General features: G+C 39.5%; 1 long non-coding RNA gene across 5 annotated transcripts; it reads right to left on the reverse strand.

Annotated features, from left to right (window-relative positions):
* Positions 1-1,069: 1,069 nt before the first annotated feature.
* Positions 1,070-24,497, reverse strand: LOC107976657 (uncharacterized). 5 transcript variants are annotated; one of them, XR_008537083.2, is made up of 9 exons: positions 24,356-24,497; positions 23,956-24,074; positions 15,919-16,071; positions 11,903-11,963; positions 8,902-9,047; positions 7,420-7,494; positions 6,660-6,811; positions 4,727-4,847; positions 1,070-3,063 (listed from the first exon to the last, which is right to left on the reverse strand). It is a non-coding gene; the product is annotated as an uncharacterized LOC107976657 (long non-coding RNA). The 5 variants fall into 5 exon arrangements; XR_008537087.2 differs by lacking the exon at positions 24,356-24,497 and having other exon boundaries at positions 23,956-24,167; XR_008537089.2 differs by lacking the exon at positions 24,356-24,497 and having other exon boundaries at positions 23,882-24,167.
* Between the last annotated feature and the right edge of the window lie 1,000 nt (positions 24,498-25,497).

The raw sequence follows: 25,497 nt of genomic DNA on the forward strand, positions 1-25,497 counted from the left end.
TGCCTTCTCCCATAACACAGAAAATTGACGGCCCAGAGGACAGTTTTATTTTCGTATTTGACATCTCTTCTATTATTTTTTATAGAAGGATGATTTGAGTAGTAAAATTTTCTTTCAATTTTCTAGGTTGTGTCTGAATCTTACTGGGGTTCCTTGTCCTAAACCACATTCAGAAATTTTCACGACCGACTTCTTATCTTTGTCATACCAGGCCAATGAGGGACAGCATTCCTGAGACTTTTTAAGTACTTTGTATGTGTGTGATGGTCTAATAATCATAGCCTTAAAACTTTCTGGCTGGGCATGGTGGCTCACACCTGTAATCCCAGCACTTCGAGAGGCCGAGGCGGGTGGATCACCTGAGGTCGGGAGTTCGAGACCAGCCTGACCAATGTGGAGAAACCCCAACTCTACTAAAAATAAAAAATTAGGTGAGCATGGTGGCACATGCCTGTAATCCCAGCTACTTGGGAGGCAGGAGCTACTTGGGCTGATGCAGGAGAATTGCTTGAACCCATGAAGTGGAGGTTGCAGTTAGCCAAGATCACACCATTGCACTCCAGCCTGGGCAACAAGAGTGAAATTCTGTCTCAAAAAAAGAAAAAAGAACCTCAGACTTCTGGGAGACACTGAATTTGTGAATGTGTACAGCATATCACAATAACTTTTCTTTGAGACCAAGTCTCACTCTGCTGCCCAAGCTGGAGTGCAGTGGCCCATCTCAGCTCACTGCAACCTCTGCCTCCCGGTTTCAAGCAATTCTCCTGTCTTGGCCTCCCGAGTAGCTGGGATTACAGGTGCTGCAACCATGCCCGGCTAATTTTTGTATTTTTAGTAGAGACAGAGTTTCACATATTGGCCAGGCTGGTCTCGAACTCCTCACCTCAGATGATCCACCCGCCTCGGCCTCTCGAAGTGCTGGGATTACAGGTGTGAGCCACCATGCCCAGCCAGAAAGTTTTAAGGCTATGATTATTAGACCATCACACACACACAAAGTACTTAAAAAGTCTCAGGAATGCTGTCCCTCATTGGGACCACAACACCCAAATAATTTTTTTTTTTTTTTGTAGAAAGAGGAGCCTTGCTATGTTGCCCAAGCTGGCCTCAAACTCCCACCCTCAAGAGATCTGCCCACCTCGACAACCAGAGTAACTGGTTCTACAGCAAAATACCACTATCCCATGATAATTATATTTTATTAATTTTTATTTGCATAGACAGGAGGTCTTGCTATGTTGCCCAGGGTGGTCTCAGACTCCTGGACTCGAACAATTCTCCCATCTGTGCCATCTGTGCCTCCCAAAGTGCTCCCAAAGTGCTGACGCCACAGGCATAAGCCACTGCACCTGGCCCGACTTAAGATGTCTTTAATCTAGCATCCCATACTTCATATAATCAGGAAAAGCAGTAGTGTTTTGTTTTTTTTAATTACTTAGTATCTCAACAAGAATCAACCATCTCTCACCATTGCCAGGACCCTGGTCAGAACCACTATCATCTCCTACCTGGATGTTGCCACAGCTTGGCCTCCGTGCTTCTACCCAAATCTTGCCACAATCTTTCTCAACTCAGCCACCATGGGATGCTTTTAAATCAATAGATAGTTCGTGTCACCTCTCTGCTCAGAACCCTTCCGCATCTCCCATCTCAGACAGCATAGAAGCCAAAGCCCCAGCAATAGCCTCCCAGGGCTTGCACAATCTGTACTGATCTGAGTCCCACAACTCCCTGGCCTCCTCCCCTACCTTCTCTCCCTCTCTCTACTCGACAGACCTCTTTCCTGAGCTTCAGACACACCACGGAGTTCCCTCAGCATCTTTATTCTGTTGTTTCTGCCTACAATGCTCTTCCCTCAGTACCTTGGCCAGCTCCTTCCCCTCCTTCAAGTCTTTGCTCAATTTTCACTTAGGAGGCCAACCCTGACCACTCTATTTAATATTGCTATGTGTCCCCATTCCTGCCATGCTCACTCATTTCTTTTTACTTTTTTTTAAGATATAATCTCGCTGTGTCACTCAGGCTGGGGCACCATGGCACGATCACAACACACTGAGACCTGGAACTCCTAGGTCAAGAAATCGTCCTGCCTCAGCGCCTCTAGTAGCTAAGACTACAAGTGCATGCCACTACACCCGCTAATTTTTTTTTCCCATGTAGACAGGGTATCACTTTGTTGCCCAGGCTTATCTTGAACTCCTGGGCCAAAGCAACCATCCTGCCTCAGCCTCCTAAATAGCTGGAATTATAGGTGTGGGCCACTACCCCTGGCTTCATGTTCATTTCTTCTTGCTGCTGTTACAAACTACCCTACATTGAGTGGCTTGATACACCACAAATCTACTACCTAACAGGTCTGGGGGCCAGAAGTCCAAAATAGGTCTATTAAGGCTAAAGTCAAGGTGTCAGCAGGACTGCATCCCTTCTGGAGGTTCCAGAGAGAAGGTGTTCCCTTGCCTTTCCCAGTTCCGAAAGCAACCCCTATTCTTTAGCTCATGGCCCCTAACTGCATCTTCAAAGCCAGAAGCAAAGCATATTCAAATCTCCCTCTGTGACCTGTGCTTCCATCATCAAATCTCCTTCAATTCTGACTCTCTTACCTCCCTCTTTCACTTATAAAGACCTCTTGTGATTGCTGGACACAGAGGCTGGGGCTCACAACCATAATCCCAACAGTTTAGGAGGTCAAAGCAGGAGAAATGCTTGAGGCCAGAAGTTCGGGACCAGCCTGGGAAACACAGTGAGAGCCCCCCCTCAATTAAACAACAAAAAGAAATAAGAGAAAATTAGCTGGGCATGGTGGTATGCATCTGTAGTTTCAGCTACTTGAGAGGCTGTGGTGAAAGTATTGCTTTAGCCCCAGAGTTCAAGACCAGCCTCGGCAATATAACAAGATCCCATCTCTACAAAAAAATACAAAAATCAGCTGGGCATGGATGGTGTGCACCTGTAGTCCCAGATGCTTGGAAGGCTGAGGCGGGAGAATTGCTTGAGACCAGGTGGTTGAGGCTGCAGTTAGCTACGACTGCATCATTGCACTCCAGATTGGGTGAAACAGAGACTCTGTGTTCAAAAGAAAAAGAAAAGAAATACACATTTGGTTTCTGCCCCTCGTCCTGGCACAGAGCTTCTCAAGTTCTCATAAAGGCCTTGGTGATAAATGTGATAGGAGCATCTTTTGTTTGAATATTTGGTCTTAGTCCCAGGTTTCTAACACAAGAGCCTCTAAGACCTTTGGGATCACCATAGTAAGAATGCATTTGGTGATGTTACCGAGATGACTGGGTGACTGAAAGCTCCTAGACAGCTTCAGAAAAAGGGCTGGTTGCCAGAAGGATAAACCATGTGATTAGAGGCTTGGAACTGTCAGCCTCACCCACTGGGCTCCAGGAAGAAATAGTGGCCGAAGACTGACTTAATCACCAATGGTCAATGATTTCATCTATCATGCCTGCTTAAAGAAGCCTTCATAAACGACCTCAACAACCAGATTTGGAGAATGCCTGGGTTGCTGAACACAAGGGAGATCACAGGAAGGTAACATGCGCAATAGAGAGCATGGAAGTTCTGTACCCCTCCCGACACACCTTGCCCTGTGTTTTTTTTTTTTTTTTTTTTTTGAGACAGGGTCTGGCTCTGTCCCCCAGCCTAGAGTGCCGTGGCACAATCGTGGCTCACTGCGACCTATGCCTCCCTAGCTCAAGCCCCATCTCTCATCCTCTCACCTCAGCCTCCTAACTAGAATTATAAGCACTGAATAGCTAGAACTATAGATCACTGCACCTGGCTAATTTTTAGAAAAACCTTTTTGTAGAGATGCGTTTTCACCGTGTTACCCAGGCTGGTCTTAATCTCCTGAGCACTTAAGCGATGCTCCCACCTCAGTCTCCCAAAGAGCTGAAATTACAGGCATGAGCCACTGTGCCCAGCATGTACATCTCTTTCACTGGCTGTTTCTGAGATACAGCCTTTAAAATGAACCAGTAAAAGAAAGTAAATTGGTGAGATGCAGTGGCTCACACCCATAATCCCAGCATTTTGTGAAGTTGAGGTGGGAGGATCATGTGAGCCCAGAAATTTGAGACCAGCCTGGGCAACATAACAAGACCCCTTCTCTACAAAAAATAAAAAAACTTAGCCAGATATGCTGGTGCGGGCCTGTAGTCTCAGCTATTTGGGAGGCTGAGGTGGGAGGATCACTTGAGCCCAGGAGTCCCATGCTACAGTGAGCTTTGATCACACCACTGCATTCCAGCCTGGCAGCAGACTGAGACCCTGTATCTCAGAAAAAAAAAGAAAACAATCTGTTTTTCTGAGTTCTGCAAGCTGTCCGAGCAAATGATTCCACCCAGCAACGGGGTCATGAAACCCTGTTTTCTAACTGGTCGGTCAAAACTACATGCAACAACCCAAGACTTGCAATTGGCATGTGGAGTGAGGGTAGACTCCTGGGACTGAGCCCCCATCCTGCGGGGTCTGCACTAACTCCAGGGAGTGTCAGGATGGAATTGTGGGATACCCAGTTGGGATCCAGATTGTCTGAAAATCAGTGTAGAAACTCCACATGCACATTTGGTTAGAGGTGTTTAACCATAACTACTATTCACGAAAAAGGTCTACTCATTAGAACTGAAAATCATAAAATTGTAAGTTCTACAAAAATAAATCAACCTTATCTACTGCCCAGTCCTACCAAACTACAGAATGTGAGAACAGAAGGTCTGACCGTGGACTCGAGAGCTGACATTAGGAATGTCACCACCATCCTGCTCTCCAACGACTCCTCATCTTCAACAGACTCCTCATCTTCAGTGGGCAGAGTGGAAACTGCAACTTGTGCCATGATCCTTGCACAAGAAAAGTAGTAAGAAAGTGAGTGGTAGAAATCCAGTGTCCTAAACTCACATCCAGAGCTGTGAGAGTTTTTCACCGGCTGGATAATTCACAGTTTTCTTGAATCAGGGGAAAAATAAGACTCAGAAACTAGGAATTCATTTTGCCCAAAACTCTCATCAGATAGAGAATCCATCCACTAACTTTCTATCTAGTATTATTTCCATAAGTTAGATCAGTATCACTCCCAAAACAAATGCACATGGCACCCAGAATCTGTGCATTTCTCCCAAGTAAAAGAGGAGGTGGATGGGCTCAGTGTCTCATGCCTGTAACCCCAGCACTTTCGGAGGCCAAGGTAGGCGGATCACTTGAGGTCAGGAGTTCAACACCAGCCTGGCCAACATGGTGATACCGTCTCTACTAAAAATAAAAAAAAATTAGCCAGGTGTGGTGGCACGTGCCTATAGTCCCAGCTTCTTGGGAGGCTGAGGTAGGAGAATCGCTTGAACCCAGGAGGCTGAGGTTGCAGTGAGCAGAGATCTCAGCACTGCATCTGAGCCTCGGTGACAGAGAGACTCTGTCTCAAAAAAAAAAGCGGGGGGGGGAAGGAGGCAATGCACTTTACAACCCAGTGATGGGCTACCACAACTCAACACAGCAAAGAGTTGCCAAGCTCCCTTTCTCCCCTGCACAACCCGACACAGAAGAGTTGGTGCAGTGGAATGAGGTTGGATGGAGAGAAGTTCCTCTTCTTTCCTTTTGTTTTTTTGAGATGGAGTCTCACTCTATCACACAGGCTGGGTGCAGTGGCGCAATCTCAGTCACTGCAATCTCCGCCTCCCAGGTTCAACCAATTCTCTGCCTCAGCCTTCCGAGTAGCTGGGATTAGAGGTGCCTGCCACCACACCCAGCTAATTTTTGTTTGTTTGTTTGTTTAGTAGAGACTGGGTTTCACTATGTTGGCCAGGCTGGTCTTGAACTCCTGACCTTGTGATCGATCTGCCTTGGCCTCCCACAGTGCTGGGATTACAGGCATCAGCTGCTGCGCCCAGCTGAGAAGCTCATCTTCTTACTGAGAAAATAGATCACAGGGCATCAAGTAACACATAAAATTCTTTATAATACGCAGTATTATTTTTGGAAAACCTTTCCTAATATTTTGGTATCAGCAAAAACCCTCAGATTAATTTCAAACACTATACAAATACAGTACATAAACAGAAAACATTAACTGTCAGCAATGCTATAGAGAAATTGGAAGCTGTATGCATTGCCTTTTGGAATGTAAAATGGTACAGCCCACTGTGGAAAATGGTTTAGCAGCTCCTTAAAAATATTAAGCACAGAATTATATGATCCACCAACACCCTTTAAGTGTATATACCCAAAATAACTGAGAGCAGGGACTCAAACAGGTATTTGTACACCCGTTTAACAGCAGCATTATTCACAGTGGCCAAAAGGTAGAACCAACCCTAATGCCCATCAGTAGGTGAATGGATAAAGAAAATGTAATATATACATACACAGAGTATTATTCAGCCATAAAAAGAAAAATATCTGGCCAGATTCAGGGGCTTACACCTGTAATCCCAGTATTTTGGGAGGCCAAGGTGGGCAGGTCTCTTGAGCCCCGAATTTTGAGACCAGGCTGGACAACATGGCACATTTGGTCAGAAGTGTTTGACCATAACTGTTATTCAAGAAAAAGATCTACTCATTAGAACTATAAATCATAAAATTATAAATTCTACAAAAACAAATCAACCTTATCTACCACCCAGTACTACCCAATTACAGAATGTTAGAACAGAAGGTCTCACCATGGACTCAAGAGCTGATATGAGCAATGTCACCACCATCCTGCTCTCTGCGGACTCATCTTCAACAGACTCATCTTCAACGGACTCCTCATCTTCCATGGACTCCTCATCTTCAATGGGCAGGGTGGAAACTGCAGCTTGTGCCATGATCCCTGTGCAAGAAAAGTAGTAAGAAATTGAATGGTAGAAATCCAGTATCCTAAACTCACATCCAGAGCTGTGAGACTTTTTCACCGGCTGGCAAATTGTTTTTTTGCATCAGAGAAAAAAACAAAACTTGGTAACTTGGTATTCGATTTGCCCAAAACTCTCATCAGATAGAGAATTCATCCGCTAACTTTCTATCTAGTATTATTTCCATGAAGTTAGATGAGTATCACTCCCAAAATAAATCCACGTGGCAACCAGAATCAGTGCATTTCTCCCAAGAGGAGGTGGCCAAGTGACCACATCTGTAATCCCAGCATGTTGGGAGGCCGAGGTGGGTGGATCAGGAGGTCAAAAGATTGAGACCATCCTGGCCAACATGGTGAAACCCTGGTCTCTACCAAAAATACAAAAAATAGCTAGATGTGGTGGTGTGTGCCTATAATCCCAGCTACTTAGGAGGCTGAGGCAGGAGAATCACTTGAACCAGGGAGTCAGAGGTTGCAGTGAGCCGAGATCGTGTCACTGCACTCTAGCCTGGTGACAGAGCAAGACTCCGTCTAAAAAAAAAAAGAAAAAAACAGTAAAATACAAAATGTCTTTTTCTCCTAACCTTCTTAGCCTTCTGCTGGTACTTCAATTTCTGCTGGTACTGTTTGGTCATTGCCCTCTAAAGAATGATGGCTTCCTAAAAAAAAAAACAAACAACATATAAACCAATAAAAACTCACATTGAAAGATAAAAAATAATCTAGGTGACAATGCAAGCACTTTTAAGACATAATAGGCCAGGTGCAGTGGCTGACACCTGTAAACCCAGCAGTTTGGGAGGCTGAGGAGGGCGGATCACCTGAGTTCAGGAGTTCGAGGCCAGCCTGGGCCAACATGGTGAAACCTCATATCTACTAAAATACAAGAAATCAGCCAGGCATGGTGGCGGGTGCCTGTAATCCCACCTACTCAGGAGGCTGAGGCAGGAGAATCACTTGAACTCAGGAGACGGAGGTTGCAGTGAGCTGAGATTACGCCGCTGCACTCCAGCCTGGGTGACGAGAGTGAAACTCCATCTCATGAAAAAAAAAAAGACATAATAAACATAAAATATGATTCTATTAACTCTATTAATCCAAATAACGTTTTCTAATTCAGAAGAAATATATAACATGTCTATTTGGTAGCTTAAAAACATTCTTTTAAAATACAAATACAGTAGACCCAAGTAGGCTTGGGGACTTAATATTAGTTACTCTAGCTACATGATAAAATTACTGGATATATCAGAATCTGAAGCAGCACAATTATGCTTCAAGTACCATGCTCATCTGTCACTGACACACACACACACAAGTGTGAATGCTTGCTTTGCTCAATTAACTCTGTAAATAAGCTCAGGATTTGCTGTGGAATGTTCCCTGCTTTCCATTTTCACTATGGTGAAAGTTATGGAAACTCGATCCCCATAATTTAAGCAAAGTTGTACTTAAAGTAACTCATATGTAAAAATTTAAGATACTGCCTTTAGTGTCAAAAACATTTTAATCCAGGTAATGTAATCTGCCTGCTTCTAAAAACTGGCATATAAAGCAACAGATCTGTTAGGCAGTCACAAGGTAAACAGGCTCATCCTACTGAAGCAGAAGTTTTACTCACAAATATGAAAGAAATAATCTAAAATATCAGAGTGCCACTTAGGATTAAGACCACAGACTGCCCCCATTACACATCCTCTGTCCTTAAAGATCTGAGCTACTAACATGGAAAAGATTGAAAAACACTGTCTTCAAGTATAAATAAAAATATATTACATTTCGGTAAGAATACATTGTTTAGGGGGAAGGGAATGCTCATCTATTTTGTCCTATCTATTGATAACTCAATTCAGAAGCTGTACTAAAAGTCAAACAAAAGTTATAAATACATCTCTTAATTTTTAAAGAGCAATGATTACAGTCAGAAAAACTCATTTGGTGGCTAGTATTCTTGAATTAAAAGTGCCATACCAAAGTGAAATCTTTTTGGTTTTCAACATCTAGCTTTTTCATGTCACAATTATTTTGGGATTCTTTTCCACTTACTGCATATTGTGAAAACTCACCTGAACTCAAAACTCTAGGTAAATCTATAAACCTGTATCTCAGAATCCATCTTTAGTTCATTTGTAAAATACACTTTCTCTGCACACATTTCCTCTCTCTTCTTTTAACCGTAATATTTGGATTTAGGGAGCATCAAGTTCCTTGACTGTAAAGTCAATGAAAAAAGAGATATGAGGTCAAAAGAATGGGAGATAATGAACAAGATGCCAGTAGTTAAAAAGTAAAATTTCAATAAAGAATAACAGTTAAGATGGTCATTCATGTTATTACCCAAACACCAGGGGTTTCGTCCAGGTCCTCCTGCTCATCGGAGAAAAAGCCAGTCACTGAGGTGACAAGTACTGCCAAGGAAGAAAGCTTTAACCTGGTGCTGCGGCCCAGGAGCTGGGAGCTCAGTCTCAAATCCATGGGCTTGACTAATAGTGGCAGGAAAGAAATTTAACAATGTATAAGAGAACAGAAATTAGGGAGGGGCAGGAGGCATGTGGTGCTGTGATCTGGTATGTTTCAGTTATCTGATACTTCCTGAAGGTCTTTTTTTTGAGAAGAGAACTCAGATACAACAGATCCAAGTTTCAAGCTTTAACAGCAGGGTCAATTTTGACATTCATCCAAAAAAAAACCCATTCATTGGGACAATAGGGCCGGTGTCAATGTAAGCAATGATTCTGTAGTTCCTCTTTGTTCTTTCAAAATCTGAAATAAACAATTGAATTTATATTATATGCTAAATCTAAAGAAAATACATCTTGTGTACTTGAGGCCACAAGAGATAGAAGTAAAACCTATGACTAATAGCCTATGAGAGAGTCAAGTTTGGGAACATTATAAAAAATTCAAAAAAAGTAATAAATGCATAAAACTTACAGAGTAACAAGTGCTATTTCAGAATTCTTCTAAATACTAAGTATTGACATGACCTTATCAATATTTGCATTACTAACCATACAATAAGAACCTGACTTCTGACTATTCTGAGATAAGGGATAAATGTGTACTTTACCTTAAATGGGAAAGTGCATCATGTACCCACTTCGAGATTCACAACAGGGAAAACTGATTTGAAAAATTGTTGCTTGTGAAGTTCATTTATATGTTAAAAAAAGGCCAATACATTTTCCCTTTTCCACATAGAAAAGGAACACTATACTTATAAATATTAAAACACAGTCTGTGGAATACAAGGAACCAATAGAAACAGTATGTAGGAAAATGGAAGTGAAAAGATTATACATTGCAAAGACTTCAGTAGAAGGAGTTTTTCATCAACATCATCAGTTTCAGAAGGGCCTGCTTTGGGATACAAAGACAATACTTCAACAGTAACTCCCCCAAGCCAGACGCAGTGACTTATGCCTGTAATCCCAGCAATTTGGGAGGCCAAGGCAGGCAGATCTCTTGAGGTCTGGAGTTCGAGACAAACCTGGCCAACAGGGTGATACACTGTCTCTACCAAAAAATACAAAAATTAACCAGGTGTAGTGGCATGCACCTATACAGTCCCAGCTATATGGGAGGCTGAGGCAAATGTACTCATTTTTTCATTCCTGCACCCAAGAAACTGCAACCAATCTACTCTGTTAAGAGCAGAGATAAAGGGTTTAGACTCCATATTACGTGTGAAATAGAAGAAATGAATCAGTTTAGTATGAACTTGTATGCACTTTTGGAGAGGAAAGTAGGTCAAGAAGCCATTAAGATACATGAAGGAAGGTCAAATCTTAAAGAAAACTAGAAATTCAGATTTGTTTACGTAGCTCTAGAAGGAAGAACCAGGAATAGTGGAGAATGAATGTAGAAAACATTTTTAGTGAATGAAAGCATGAGATGATAACACAAGCAGCCACCAATGGAACAAACTGATGTGCAACAGCAGATTTGCCGTCACTGAAGCTATCCAGTCTCCGGCTGTTGCAGGTATTACAGAGCTATCAAGAGTTTTAGTAGGCGGCTGGGGTTCCTTTCAGATCTGACATGGCATGATGCCAAAATGCTGTACATGCTCTCATCTTTTTCTGGCTCATTTTTTTTTCTCTCTTCAGGTTTCTTAATCTTTTATCTACTTCCCTCTATTAATAATCACCTGAACCATACACTCAGTCTTCTGAAGTAAATTTCTTTATCTTTCACTTCACAAATAAACATCTTTGATGGATGAAAACACCGCAGGAAAGCCACCTAAGCAGATATGACTTCTCAACTTTTTTTTTAAGTGATTTCCATTCATCACTAATTCCAAACAAAACAATTACAAACTATCATAAAATTATTAGAAAGTGAAAATGGGAAGCATTGGTTAAATATGTGTTTAGTATGCTTCACCATGTCCTCAAACATATTTAAAAAGTTAATCCACACTTCTTTAAGTGCATTGGGGGACTTGCTTTAGATTAAGAAATATGTTAACTATTTCAGGACACTAAGGACCTTACAAATCTGAATTAGCTCAGATTGGCTGCTATCTCCTCAATTATTTTCTAATAAATAAGAAACAAACAGTAAATAGCAACTTCCAGAAAATCTACCAGTAGTACACAAGGGCAGCCAAACTTCAAAATTTTTGCCACTCAAACTCTAGACGGTTACTAATTACTAAAATGTAAATAATAAAAAGACTTTTCTCAATCTTGTCCTCCAGAAAGAAAAGCCATAAAGTTCAAACACTAACCAAAAAAAGGGTAAGGAGAAACGTTTATATATTGGCTTTCCTTTTATTAGTGTCTTCACATACAACACTCCTCAATTTTAAACACCGCTTTCTTTCAGAAGACAAAACCAAGACAAAATGGTAGAAATCAAAGGGTTACAGACTTTGATTTAAAAGGCATAACCTTTTCAAAAATGAGAGCTATCGATGGATCACTTCTGAGAAGAAATTCCCTGGCACTAGGATAGAGGTTGGAAAACCATCTTTCCAGGTGCTCTAAAATAGAATCCTCTCATAGTGCAAGAGTCCTTCTAATTCTAGGGGTCTAGGACTATTTTTATTATTGTTGTTACCTTTCCCACTCTGGAAAATCCTCAAGGCTCTGTCTTGTAAATGTCACCAACCCAGTAGGTTCTACAGAAGCAATAAAAGAAAAACATACCCAAAATAAGTTTCAATTTTGAAAACATTATACACACACACGTGCACATGCACACACACACACTCAATAAAAGAATAGGTCTAACATTGACTATAAAACCAACCAGGAAATACAAAGCCTAGCATTGGAAAATAACAGAATATTGATTGAAAATATTATCCTTACAGTAGAAACTCCTATAAAACAGTAAGACTTCACTAAACAAAACTATACAAATAACAGCACAACAGTAGGATTTGAGTGCTGGTACTTTTCGGTAAAGTTTTGAAGCTGAATACACTTAAAAAAAAAACCATTGAAAAAAGGATGTATAACTGGTACAGCTTATGCAGTAAAGACAAAACTGAATTCAAATTTGTAGACTCCTTTACAAAGAAAGGACTTAACCCTACATTCAAAGACTGGTGAATAAAGACACATTTATGTACTTTCTAGTAAAGTGAAATGCCACAGCTTTAAAAAGAAAATCATTTGCACATCCTCTGAAGTTAGTAAAGCTAAGTTTCAGGCTTAGATAGTGGGCAATCACTCTACTTGTTAGTAGCAGTCTTAGCCAGAGAAGAAATTACTGGTTCTAAGAGTTTACAGAATAAAGATGACATATTTTTCAAGAAGCAATAAATTTGGGAGGATCAAAATGGAGTAGTATTAATGTAGTCAATAATTTTAAGAGGATGAGATCCTTTTCTAGTCAGATTTATTTATTTTTTAAAGCTAGTAGCAAAAGAAACAAATATATCAGATGGCCAGAAGTAATTTGTCTGATTCAAATCAAAGAGCAAACTAAAAAGGCCATGCTATTTCTGTTTTCTTGAATAGAAAAAAGCTCTTAAGGAAAGAGAGAGATGTCAGGAACTATTAGTGATGACAGTGTATAACCCAGTGAAAGCCTGGCCATCATTTCATTCCTGTGCACAATTCCACATTTCCTTGTTCTCAGTCAAAAGCAGGAACCACTCAAAAACCATACGGAGCAGTTGCAGAAGAAAACAAAATTTTTTGTTAACATGGGTCTTACATTCTTTAGATATCTAACTTTAACATAAACGGATAACATATTTAAAAACTCACAAGTAAGTGGTCAAACAACTCTAACACTAGAGACGCAATTCCATGAATATAATAGAAAACATCTCTCTTGTCATTCGGTAACTTAGCAGAGAAGTAAGAACATCAAATGTCCTTTATATGTACTAAGAGATGCTAAGAGAAATTCATAAACACTGCTGGCAAAGCAAGAAAAAGCAGAAGAACATGGTTTCTTAGATTAAGAAAAAATGCCTTGAGAGCACGTCTGTTAGCTTTCTTTTTCATAACAAGGCAACTTTCATCTCAGAATAGGATACTCTGATTAATCAAATACTTCCCATAATAAAATCACAATATATACTACATACAGGTCATAAATTTTCAAAAATCTGATCTATAAGATACTTTATATCTAAAACTATATAAAAAGTAATTTAATTCGGAAGGCTTTTTAAAATATTTCAGTCTCAAGATCCTCATCAAATATAAAATACGCGTTTAACAACACTGAAAAGTTAGTCCTGATGGAATTCTATTCTATCAATTCTAAAAGGCAGGTTTTTCCACATACTACATTTCTGAAACTGGAATACATCTTTTATAATGGAGGTATCTTACCATAGGTCTAGACTAGAGGAGAATTTTCCCAGAGAAGATGTGCATCTGCTTCTGCTGTCATCTGGGAACACTATCAGCCCAACACCACCTGAATTAATCCTTTGTGGACCACACTGGTGGTAAGGCTGCACACCCAAAGCTTAGGGCTTGTGGTTCAAATTCTCAGGGAAATGTTTTTTTCTTTCTCTATTTAGTGTCAAGGTTGAGACTTGCATGCTTCTTTATGGTCCCTTTTCTGGACGGTCAAGTTAATTTCTCATTTATCCCTAGGTGTACCAGCCTTGTGGGTTAGGTCTCCTACTAAACTCCCTGTCCTGAGTGTTTTTTCCTTCTTAGAGGTATATAATGTAATAGCACTTTTTAAAAATAATCTATGACATCTTAGATTCGATGAAATATGATACCTTAAATAAGCTTCTCAAGTCTATTGAGTAGGCTCCAGAACTTCTACACAACGACTCATTATACTGCAACCTCTTTTATTCTCTTTAGGATTTCCTCTTTAAACCCTTAGCTTTACATACTGCAGACCAAGAGCAATGTTGTACTGTATTTCTACAAAGAACTTAATTAACACTTACAGTAAAAAAGTCAGAAAATAAAATGTCTAGTTATAATTTATTTCTTCAAATTCCAAATACTTATAATGGCATATACATTTCTAGTTGAAAAAACAAACTTTTAGCTTTTTCCTCAAAGTATCTGAAATCCTAAAATTTAGAAAGCCAGGTTAGTTTTTAGAGAAGACATACATGATTTGACTCCCAGGACAAAAAAGTAAACTCTGTACTACTTAGTTATAACAATTCTACTTAAAACGGCAACTCAAAGTACTGTAAAAACAAAACAAAAAAGACCGACAGTAATAATTCTACTTAGACCTAGAATAGCCAAAAAAAGTAGTCATTTTTTTTTTTTTTAGACATAATCTTGCTCTGTCACCTAGGCTAGAGTGCAGTGGCACAATCTCAGCTCACTGCAACCTCCACTTCCCGGGTTCAAATGATTCTTGTGCCTCAACCTCCCGAGTAGCTGGGATTACAGGCTCCTGCCACCGCGCCTGGCTAATTTTTGTATTTTTTTTAGTAGAGACGGGGTTTCACCATCTTGACCAAGCTGGTCTGGAACTCCTGACCTCGTGATCCACCACGCCTGGCCTTACATAGTCATCTTTTTAACAAGTCATTACAAATTCTAATTTAATTTTGTGTCTCATAGGTCCAAATGATTCTGCATTTTAATATTTCATTCAGTACAGGGCACAAAACTGAAATTCAATAAGCTATGAGATAAATAATTCCATATCAGAGAAGCATATAATTTTCCCTTAAATATCAAAATCCTGATAATTGATTTCATTCTAAAAATTTAACAATGTCCAATAGCAATACATTCAAGGGGGAAGATGCCAAGTACACTGTAATGCAAGAGTAAAAGTAGGATATGAGAAAAATGACCTTAAAATTATTCAAAGACATGTTTTAAGACAATCCTACAACCCAGAACTGAAAAAAAGCCATTTCACTTGACCAGGTTGACATTACCTACTTAGCACAAAGAAACTTTTAAGGTGTTCTGGTTTACATCCACCTTGTAGGAAAGGCTACCCATTGATAATAGCTTACATTTATTAAGCATGTATCTCCTTGTTTAATACCTATAACTACCCTGTAAGGTAATAACCATTATTATATTATTTCATAGGTGATAAAACTGAAGCTTAGAGGTGTCAAGAAACTTGACCACGGTCATTCAGCTTCTGAGATAAGAGTGGCAATACCACTCTATTATCAGCTGGTCATTACCAGTATTTGTTGGACATTTACTATTACTGCCTCAGCTGCTATCAGGTTTTGGGGAAGCAAGAATGTTAAGGTTTAATAGAGGAAGATGGATATAAAACTCAGTACAAAACAGTTTTATGAGAACTCCACAAAGGGCTTAGGGGGGCACAAAAGAGAGGAATGGGTAGAAAAGCAATGCGTTAGTTGACTTATACAAATAAACTAGTGAATGCTTCTTTAAATAAAGAGCATCCAAAATTTATTTCCTGGTCAATATACTTTCTCTGGTTTTTATTCATGAAAATGTTTTGATGTATATTACAGATTTCAGAGAATATGTGTCCGATTTCAGAGTATGTAAACCCCGCCCCCCTACATTTATAGCACACATTTATGCTTATACACAAGCATAAAACCGAAGTTATCTTGTCACATCATTACTGTTTCAATGTGGTTGGGACAGGAAGGTTTACGTTAAACACAAAATGTTCCTCACATGTCACTTGACTTGAACTGTTCCCATCAGCAAGAAAAATTACTGCAAGAATGAAAGGAGTTCACTTTTCTCTGTGACTGTTCCAAAGAAGCGGAAGAGCGTTTTAAGTTTCTCCGGTTTCCTTGATGAATGTCCCTCAAACAACCTAAAGGACTTAAAAAATAAGAGAATGGAAGATAAGTTAAAATGCCTTAATGATTCAGAAAACTACATCCATATTGCTACCAAGTAACAAAAAGAAATAATTGTTCCAGAAGACAACTCTGTAATGATAAGAACTAGAAAATTGGTTTAGATTCAAATGGCATCTGGAGAGAACTGAAATCAACTAGAACCAGCCTTCTTTAAAGCTGTTCAAATCAGACAGCATTTGCTACCAACCACATTTCTCCAACCTATCTTCCACCACAGAGAAGGCACCATCTAGCCCTCCCAGTCAATTGGGGTCAGTCAGTGCACAGCTACTTTCTCAATGGCTAATAACATTTATAATTCATAATGTTACTACGTAGTTTGATAAGTAACAAAAACAGTATCTGAAAAAAATCCTTATCTGAGTGTTTGTGAGGAAATGAGAGTGGAGGGGAATGGGGGAAGGACACAGGCAGATGTAACAAGATATCAGGGCTCAACAATCCTTGTTAATTAAACAACTAGTTTCTTTTATGGACTGAATGTTTGTGCCCTCTCAAAATTTATATGTTGAATCTTTAATCCCTAATATAGCTAAATTTGGAGACAGGGCCTGTGAGGAGGTACTAACAGTTAAATGAGGTCATGGGGTGGGACTCTCATCTGATAGAACTGGTGTCGTTTTAAGACAAGGTGAGACTACAGTACTCTCCCCTTTGGCATGTGAGGACAAGATGCCAGCCAACCTATAAGCCAGGAAGAAAGCCGTCATCAGGAACCGAGGCAGCAGCACCCTGATCTACAGCTTCTAGCCTCCAGAACCGTGAGAAAATTAAGCCACCCAGTTCTATGGTATTTTATTATGGCAGCCCAAGCTGACTAATAGAGATCCTTTGCACGGTAACCAAACCAGTGCCTACCCTGTGTCATCTAGTTTTCAGCAACCCGGACTTGGATTACTTAATTCAGTTTCCTTTGAAATGATGTGGCATTGTTATTGGTAACATGTAATTCAGTTTATTCTGAGGAAAGAAAAGCAGGGCTTTAAAAGCATTATGACCTGAGTAAGTAGTTCACTAAAAGATTCGTAACACAAAAGCATGCTTTTGAGCATGAGATCTAGCTTTCCAAAGGCATTTAAAAATTATAGAGACTCAGTGGCTATGAATGATGAGGTACTCTTCATCTGCCTCTAGCCATGTGCTCTGACTTTAAAACCAGAGACCCTTCAAGTAAAGTCCACGTTAGTAAGTGCTGAAATGGGTAATTATTTTTCATGATTACAACAGCAAGCTTATGTAACTACGCTGAGAGGGAAAAGTTAATTCCATGAGAAAATCCTATTGAGCGACTGAAATAAATTAGGAAAAGGAAAGGAAATGCAGATTTCAAATGGTTCCGTTTTCAACGATCTGAAATCTGTATTCAAGGCCAATTTCTGGAAAAACAATTTATGTGAATATTTATTTACTAGAAAGAATACTAATGTAGGCTAGTATTTTAACCAAATCTAAAATCAGATCTCTTTTTTAAAAGTTTAAGACAGCCTGTGTGATAATTTTTGTTTAAAAGAATCTGTCTTCTAAAATATTTAATACACATACTCATAATCCAGTTGCTAGCTGAAACAGGGTACAGGTTAAATAAGATAGTATTTCTAAATGGATTCTGAATGGATTAAAACTCAATAAAATGGGCATTTTATTGAGTGAATGGAGAGATCTAATCCATCTGGCGAGTCAGTTAAGAGAGCTTCTGCTGCCATTTTTATTGACATGTAATAGTGTAATAAACTCACATGTAATACTGTAAAGCTCTGTAAAAAAATTTTAACCTAGCCTATTTGTTTAAAGGAGATGTTAACAATTCATGCTCCCTTCAACCACTTCATTTTTGCTTTTAGGACAGGACTATTCATTAACACACACAATCAATTACTAAACACAATTACTGAAATAAATATTATCAAGCAGTAACCAAAAAATTCAACGTAAGGCTATCATACCCAAACTCCAATATCCAGAAGCCAATTTAAGTAACCCATGCCTCCTTGGCAAAAGTGTATGGATAATACCTTTTCCTTGTGATAGTAAAACCTATCCATTTTCTTACATCACCCAAGTATCAGCTTTTACGTTTCTACAGATAAAGCAGACAATGAACATACTGTGTAGAAATCTTGAGCTCTTAATTAAAAGGTACTCACAGAGTTGTATCTAAATCATTGGCTACAATGATCTAAAACACACACAGAGTTATATCTAGGTCATTTGCTACAATGATCTAAACCACTTCATTTACATCTTAGTATTAATCACAGGACAAAAACGCTAATATTTTCAGAACTACAATCAGTGTTGCTATCTGGCACAGGCAACGTGTCTTCAAAACCCCATGACACTATGTGTTTGCCCCCAAGTAAACAGGAGGGAGATCCAGGCGCCCCTTCCAAAAGCAACAGCTTAGAGGAGAGAAGGAAAATCAAAGATACTGAGACGATTCATTTTAGCAAAAAGCGAACCTGCCACCCCAAAGAGCAGAAAACAAAATCTGAAAACTAAGATGTATGTTATTATATGTTATTCACAGAACTTATTTACAATATTTTTAAAGAAAAAATTACAAAACCGTGTTTCTGAAAATGTTACAATAAAATTATATGTGTGTAAAGTCTATCTATTTTACGTGTACATTTGTGTGTGTGTAAGAGAGAGGGGATTATGAATTAGGAAGCGTATGTACCAAAACATTAGAAGTAGTTATCCTCGGGTAATGAGATTATGATTTTCGCTTTCCTCTTTATACCTTAATATATCATCTCCAAATTTACAATCAGAATTCACTATAAAGCTATTGCATTTTTATTTATTTATTTATTTTGTGAGACATGGTCTCACTCTGTCACCCAGGCTGGAGAGTGCAGTGGCGCGATTTCAGCTCACTGCAACCTCGGCCTCCCAGGCTCAAGCAGTCCTCCCACCTCCCACCTGAGCCTCCTGAGTAGCTGAGACCAATCAAAGTTAAGTTTTCTTCGGTTTAAAATACTTGTTATAATTATGTTGTTTAGCCTCATGGTAACCAGAAAACAAAAATCAACAGACACTCTAAACATAAAAAGCAAGGAATTAAAACACTACCAGAAAAAATTACTTCACTACAAATAAAGACAGGAAGAAAGGCAAGGAGGAAAGTGAAGAAGTAAAAAGAGATCAGAAAGAAAAGAGGAAGGGAGAAAGAACAAAAGAAAAAGTAGCAAAACAATCAAAAAAGTAAAAAATAGCAGTAGTATGTTTTTATCTATAATAATCTTGAATGTAAATTAAATTAAGACAGAGTGGTTGAATGGATTAAAAGACCCAATTATGTCCTGCCTACAAGGAACTCAGTTCACCTATAAAGACATACACAGACAAAGTCAAGAGATGATAAGAGATATCCCATACAAATGGAAACAAAAAAAGCAGGAGTAGCTATACTTACATAAAAAAGCCTTTAACTGAAAAAAAGAAAAAATAAAGATAATTATATAATGAGAAACAAGTAAACAGCCGTTAAGTGCATATGCAACCAACACTCGAGCACCTAAATATAGACGCAAATATTAACAGGCTTTAAAGGACAGATGGACTGCAATACAATAATAGAGTACCTCAACACTCCACCTTAATCAACACCCCACTATCGCGAACGGACAGATCATCCAGGCAACAAAACGTCATCAGTTAAACTGTACTCTATACAGAATGGACCTAACAGACATTTACACAGCTTTTCACTCTGCAACTGCACAATGCTCATTCTACTGAGTGGCACATCGATTATTCTACAGGGCAGACTGTGTTAGGCCAAAAAACAAGTCACAACACTTTTTTTTTTTTTTTTTTTTTTGAGGTGGAGTCTCTCTCTGTCTCCCAGGCTGGAGTGCAGTGGCACTATCTCGGCTCACTGCAAGCTCCGCCTCCTGGGTTAACGCCATTCTCCTGCTTCAGCCTCCGGAGGAGCCCGCCACCACGCCTGGCTAAATTTTTGTATTTTTAGTAGAGACGGAGTTTCACCGTGTTAGCCAGGATGGTCTCAATCTCCTGACCTCGTGATCCCGCCTCGGTCACCCAACACATTTTTAAAAACTGAATTCATATCAAGTATCTTTTGTGACCACAGTCGAATAGTATTAGAAATCAGTAACAGATAGAACTTTAAAAACTGTACAAATACATGGAAATTAAAATACACGCTCATGAACAACCAATAAAAGAAATGAAGAAAATACAAGGGAAATTAAATATTTATTCAAACAAGTAAGAATAGAAACACAACATAACAAATCCTGTGGGATGCACCAAAGGCAATTCTAAGAGGAAAACTGTATAGCTATAAATGCCTGCATCAGAAAAGTAGGAAGATCTCAAATAGCCTGACAGTACACCTCCAGTAATGAGAAAAACAAGAACAATCAAATGCTAGAATTCGCAGAAAAAATACCATAAAGATTAGAGAAGAAATTTTAAAAATAGAAACAAAAAATACAAAAAGTCAATGAAACAAAAGCTGGGGTGTTTTTAAAAAAAATCAAAATTGACGAGTTTTAACTAGATGAAGTTAGATAAGAAAAAGAAAACAAAGTCATAAAGAAGGCATTACAACTGGTAACCCAGAAATACGAAGCATTAAGAGATTACTAAAAACATCACAAACAAATTGAAAAATCTGGAAGTGAATACATTTCTAGACACATAACGAATTCCCAAGATAGAATGATAAAAAATAAAAATAAAAAACCTGAACAGACCAATAATGAGTAATGCAATTAAAGCAGTCATAAAAAGTCTCCTGGCAAAGAAAAACACAAGAATCATGGTTTTCCTGCTGAATTACCAAACATTTTTAAAAGAGCTAATATCTATTTTACTCAAAATATTCCCCATAAAATGAAGAGGAAGAAAGGCTTCGAAACTTGTTCTATGAGGACAGCATGACCCTGGTACAAAAACCAGACCAGAACACAACACAAAAAGGAAACCACTGGCAAATATCCCTGATGAACAGAGGTGTGAGAAATCCTCAGCAAAATACCTGAAAATTGCATTTGACAACGCAATAAAAAGATCATCTGCCATGATCAAGTGGATTTCATTCATCCCAGGAATATGAGGATGATTCAATAAACACAAATAAATAAATATGCAACATCACATTCAGCAAATCAAGAACAAAAACCATATAATCATTTCAGCAGACGCTGAAAAAATTAAAAGTCAACATTCCTTCATGAGAAAAACTCAACAACATGAGTACAGAAGGAACATATCTCAGTGCAATAAAGGCCATATATGACAAACCCACAGCTAACATAATCAATAAGGAAAAGTTAAAAGCTCTTCTCCTCTAAGATCTGTAACAAGTGTGGCTACTTTTACACCACTTTTGTTCATCATAATACTGGAAGTCCTCGCTAGAGCAATTAGGAGAATGCAATAAAAGGCATCCAAATTGGAAAAAAGGAGTCAAATTGTCTGTTTCCAGGTGACATGAACATATATAGAGAGAACCCTAAAGATTCCACAAAAAACCTACTAGAAATAATAAATTAGTCAAGTTCCAAGATACAGTATCAAAATATAAAAATGAATACTACACCCATGCACCAATAGTGAAATATCTAAGAAAGAAATCAAGAAAGCTATTTCATTACCAAAAAAAAAATGATATCTAGGAATAAACTTAACCAAAAAGGCAAGAAATCCCAAAATGAAAACTTCATAAAACATAGATGAAAGATACTAAAGCAGACACAAGTAAATGGAAAGATATCCCATCTCTATGCACTAGAAGAATGTTAAAATGTGTATCACCCAATGTGATCTACAGAATCAATGCAATCCATGTTCAATTACAAGACATTCTTCATTGAAATAGAAAAAATCTTAAAATTCACATGGAAGTTCAAAATACCTCAGATAGACAAAAGAATCTGGAATAAAAAGAAAAGCTGGAGGCATCACACTACCTGATTTCAAAATATACTACAAATTTATAGTAAGGATGGTACTATCAAAACAGTATGGTACTATCAATAAAAGGGGCGGGGGAGAGACAAGAGAGATGAACGAATGAGACAGACAGACATAGACAAGTGAAACAGAATAGAGAAATCATAAATAAATTCACGCGTTTACGGTCAATTCATTTTTAACAAAGGCCCCAAGAACACACCTTCGGGAAAGACAATCTCTTCAATAAACTGTACTAGGAAAACCCAACACCCACATGTACAAGAATACATCTAGGCCATTACCTTACCATATACAAAAATCTACTCAAAATAAAGATTTAAATACAGGACCTGAAACTATGAAACTACCAGAGAAGAAAACATAGGATAAATGCTTCATGAAATTGGTTAGGACAAGGAATTTTCAAAGGGACATCAAAAGCACAAGCAACAAAAGCAAAGATGTAATTACATTAAACTTAAAACCTTTTCCAAAGCAGAGGAAGCAATCAGTATAATGAAGACACAACCCGAGAATGGAAGAAAGTCTTTGCAAACTATGCATCAGGCAAGAGGTTAATACACAAAATATCTAAAGAACTCAAACTACTCAAAAGTGAAAATACAAATAATCTTATTTTTAAAAATCTACCCAAAACTTTTATCCCCCACCATTTCCCCACCTTCTTTTCCCGACCGCATTTCGCCCTCTCCCTCTCACCACCCTTTCTCTTCCTCCATCTACCCCCAAACTTTTTCACCGTTTTCTCCCCACCATCATTTCGTTTTCTCCCCGCCCCCCCACCCCCGCGTCATTTCGCAAAGCCTTCTCTATTCTCCCGCTCACCACGCTTTTCCCCAACCATCTACCCAAACACTTTCTCCCGTTTTTTCCCACCGTATTTTCCCCCTTCTCCCTGGCCACCCTCTTTTTTCCCCCTCCTGCTGTCATCATGCCCTTTTCCTCCTTCATCTAAGCAAAAACATTTTCCCCCCGTCTTTTCCCAAAGCCTTTTCCCCACTCCTGCTGCTCACCACCCTCTTTTCCCCCTTTATCTACCCAAAAACTGTTTTCCTCATTGTCTTTCCTCCTGCTCCTCCTTGCCACTCTTTCCCTTCTCCATCTACCCAAAAGCATTTCCCCACCATCTTTTCTCAAAGCCTTTTCCCCACTCCTGCTCACCCCCCAAAATTTCCCCATCTTTTCACAAAGTCTGCCCCCTCTTCCCACTCGTCCTCTTCTCTCCCCTATCCTGCTTGCCACCCTTTTTTTTTTGCCCTGCATCTATCCCAAACTATTTTCCCGTCTTTTTCCCAACCTTCTTTCCCTGCTCCCTTCTCGCCACCCTCTTTTCTCCTCCTTGTCACCCTCTTTCCCTCCTCCATCTACCCAAACACTTTTTACCTACCATCTTTTCTCCACCATCTTTCTTTTCTGCCACTGTTTTTTCGCAAAACCTTGTCTTCCTCCCGCTAGTTACCCTCTTTTTCCTTCTCCCACTTGCTACCTTCTTCTGCTCCTCTATCTACCCAAAAACTTCTCTCCCCACTGTCTTTTCACAAAATCCTCTCTCCCTACTGCGCGCCCATTTCCCCCACCTCACCACTCTCTCCTCTCCCCAATTGCCACCATCTTTTCCCCCTTCATCCACCCATAAACTTTCTATCCACCGTCTTTCTGCAAAACCTTCCCTCACTCCCGCTCCACAACCTGTCTTTCCACCTCCATCTACCCAAAACCTTTTTTCCCCACCATCTTTTCCCCATCGTCTTTTTGCAATGCCTTCTCCTCCTCGCTATCCTTTTTTCCCTTTGGCAATCACCAAACTCTTTACCCACCTCTCTATCTATCCCAAAACTATTTTCCTCTTCCTACCCCTCCAGCAATCGCAATCTCCACTGCCACCACCAACCATAGCGAGGCGAGCTGCGCCGCTGTGCCGTGTCTCAAGCCTCCAGCATACGGCCGGTGACTCCTTTTCCTGGTCCTCTAAGCTGGGCACTGAGCAGCTCAACAGTAAAACACCGAACCCTAAAAAAAAAAAAACCGTAACGGGTCTTCAGCATCATTTATATACGGAGGTTATGCGCATGCCGGTTCCTAGACTTCATGTTCTGATTGCATGAGAGCAAGTCTTAAGATAACCAATCACAGCATGAAAATAAAGTCCAATCAGAGTAGGCCTAGAGGTTTTTCTCTCATCCAATCAGAACATGTAGTCCAGGATCTGTAACTTCAGTATATAAAGCATGCTGAGGAAGTGGTGCGTCATTTTTGGGTCTTCTGTGTCGGTGTCCCGAGCTGCTAGGTACCTGGGTTAGAGAACTAGAAGAGTCCATTAGTTTTCACCGGCTGGAGCCTGGAGCCTGGAGCCTGGGGCGCTGCCTCCCTGTTGGTGGTGTTGGTGACGGAGCGGTAGGAGGGAGGCTAGCAGCGGGAGCTTCTCCTGCCGGGCTGGAAGACAAGGAGAAGGAAGAGACACCGCTGCATGCTGGAGGCTGGAGCCAGAGCCTGCGCCTCCGTGGCTTACCTCGCTGCAGTTGGTGGTGACATCAGAGACCACAGCTCGGCTACAGTGGTAGCAATGTGGTTGCAGTGAGCCAAGATTGCATCACTGCTCTGCAGCCTGGCGACAGAGCAAGACACCATCTTAAAAAAAAAAAAAATTGACCACAGTGTTTTGCATCTGTTTCAGAAAAACAAATGATACTATTATTTAATATGCTGCAGTAACTAGAAGCCTACTTATAAAGTTGGTGGCAAATAAGTCATTGGTATATGTTAACTTCCTATAATCACTTACATGTTCCTAAGAGTCACTTTGTGTATTTATATAAGAAGGTCAGCATGTAAATGAGTATAGATAGAGAAACTTTTTGTTGAAAAGTAAGAAAGCTTGTCTCCCTTTTCCTAGTTATGAAGGAACCACCACCACAACAAAATAAAGCATATACTCTGTTTATAACCCTGAATCATGATTTATGGCCAGATTATCCTAGCATCCAACTGCCTACCTTGGCATTTATCAGTTGAAATGAGTCCAGAGAAAGGAATTATTTTTTATATATCTGCTGCTCTTGAAGGAGAAACCTTCTTTAGAGGTCACTTGTAAGAACAGGTTCCCAAATCGCCTATATCCAAGGCACTCTGGGCTGCCTGGGAACTCTACAAATCACAGTTTTGAGGGTTTCACTTTTCTGGTTGAAATTTATCATAGTTTATATGATGAAAGGATGACAGGTAGATACTCTTTGAGAGTTGAGGATGTGTTATGTTACCAAGGATTGTAAATATTTAATGAGAAAATGAGTTAGAGTTCCAATAATATTGATGGGACCTATTATCACTCACTTTCATCTAAAGCTCAGTGTTACTTCAAAGCATAAAATCAAGCAAACATCCCATGATTAATTTAGTTTCTTACACTGCTGTGCTTTGTGTTTCATTGAATTCA

This window comes from Pan troglodytes, chromosome 11 (genome assembly GCF_028858775.2).
Source record: "Pan troglodytes isolate AG18354 chromosome 11, NHGRI_mPanTro3-v2.0_pri, whole genome shotgun sequence".
Lineage (NCBI taxonomy): Eukaryota > Metazoa > Chordata > Mammalia > Primates > Hominidae > Pan > Pan troglodytes.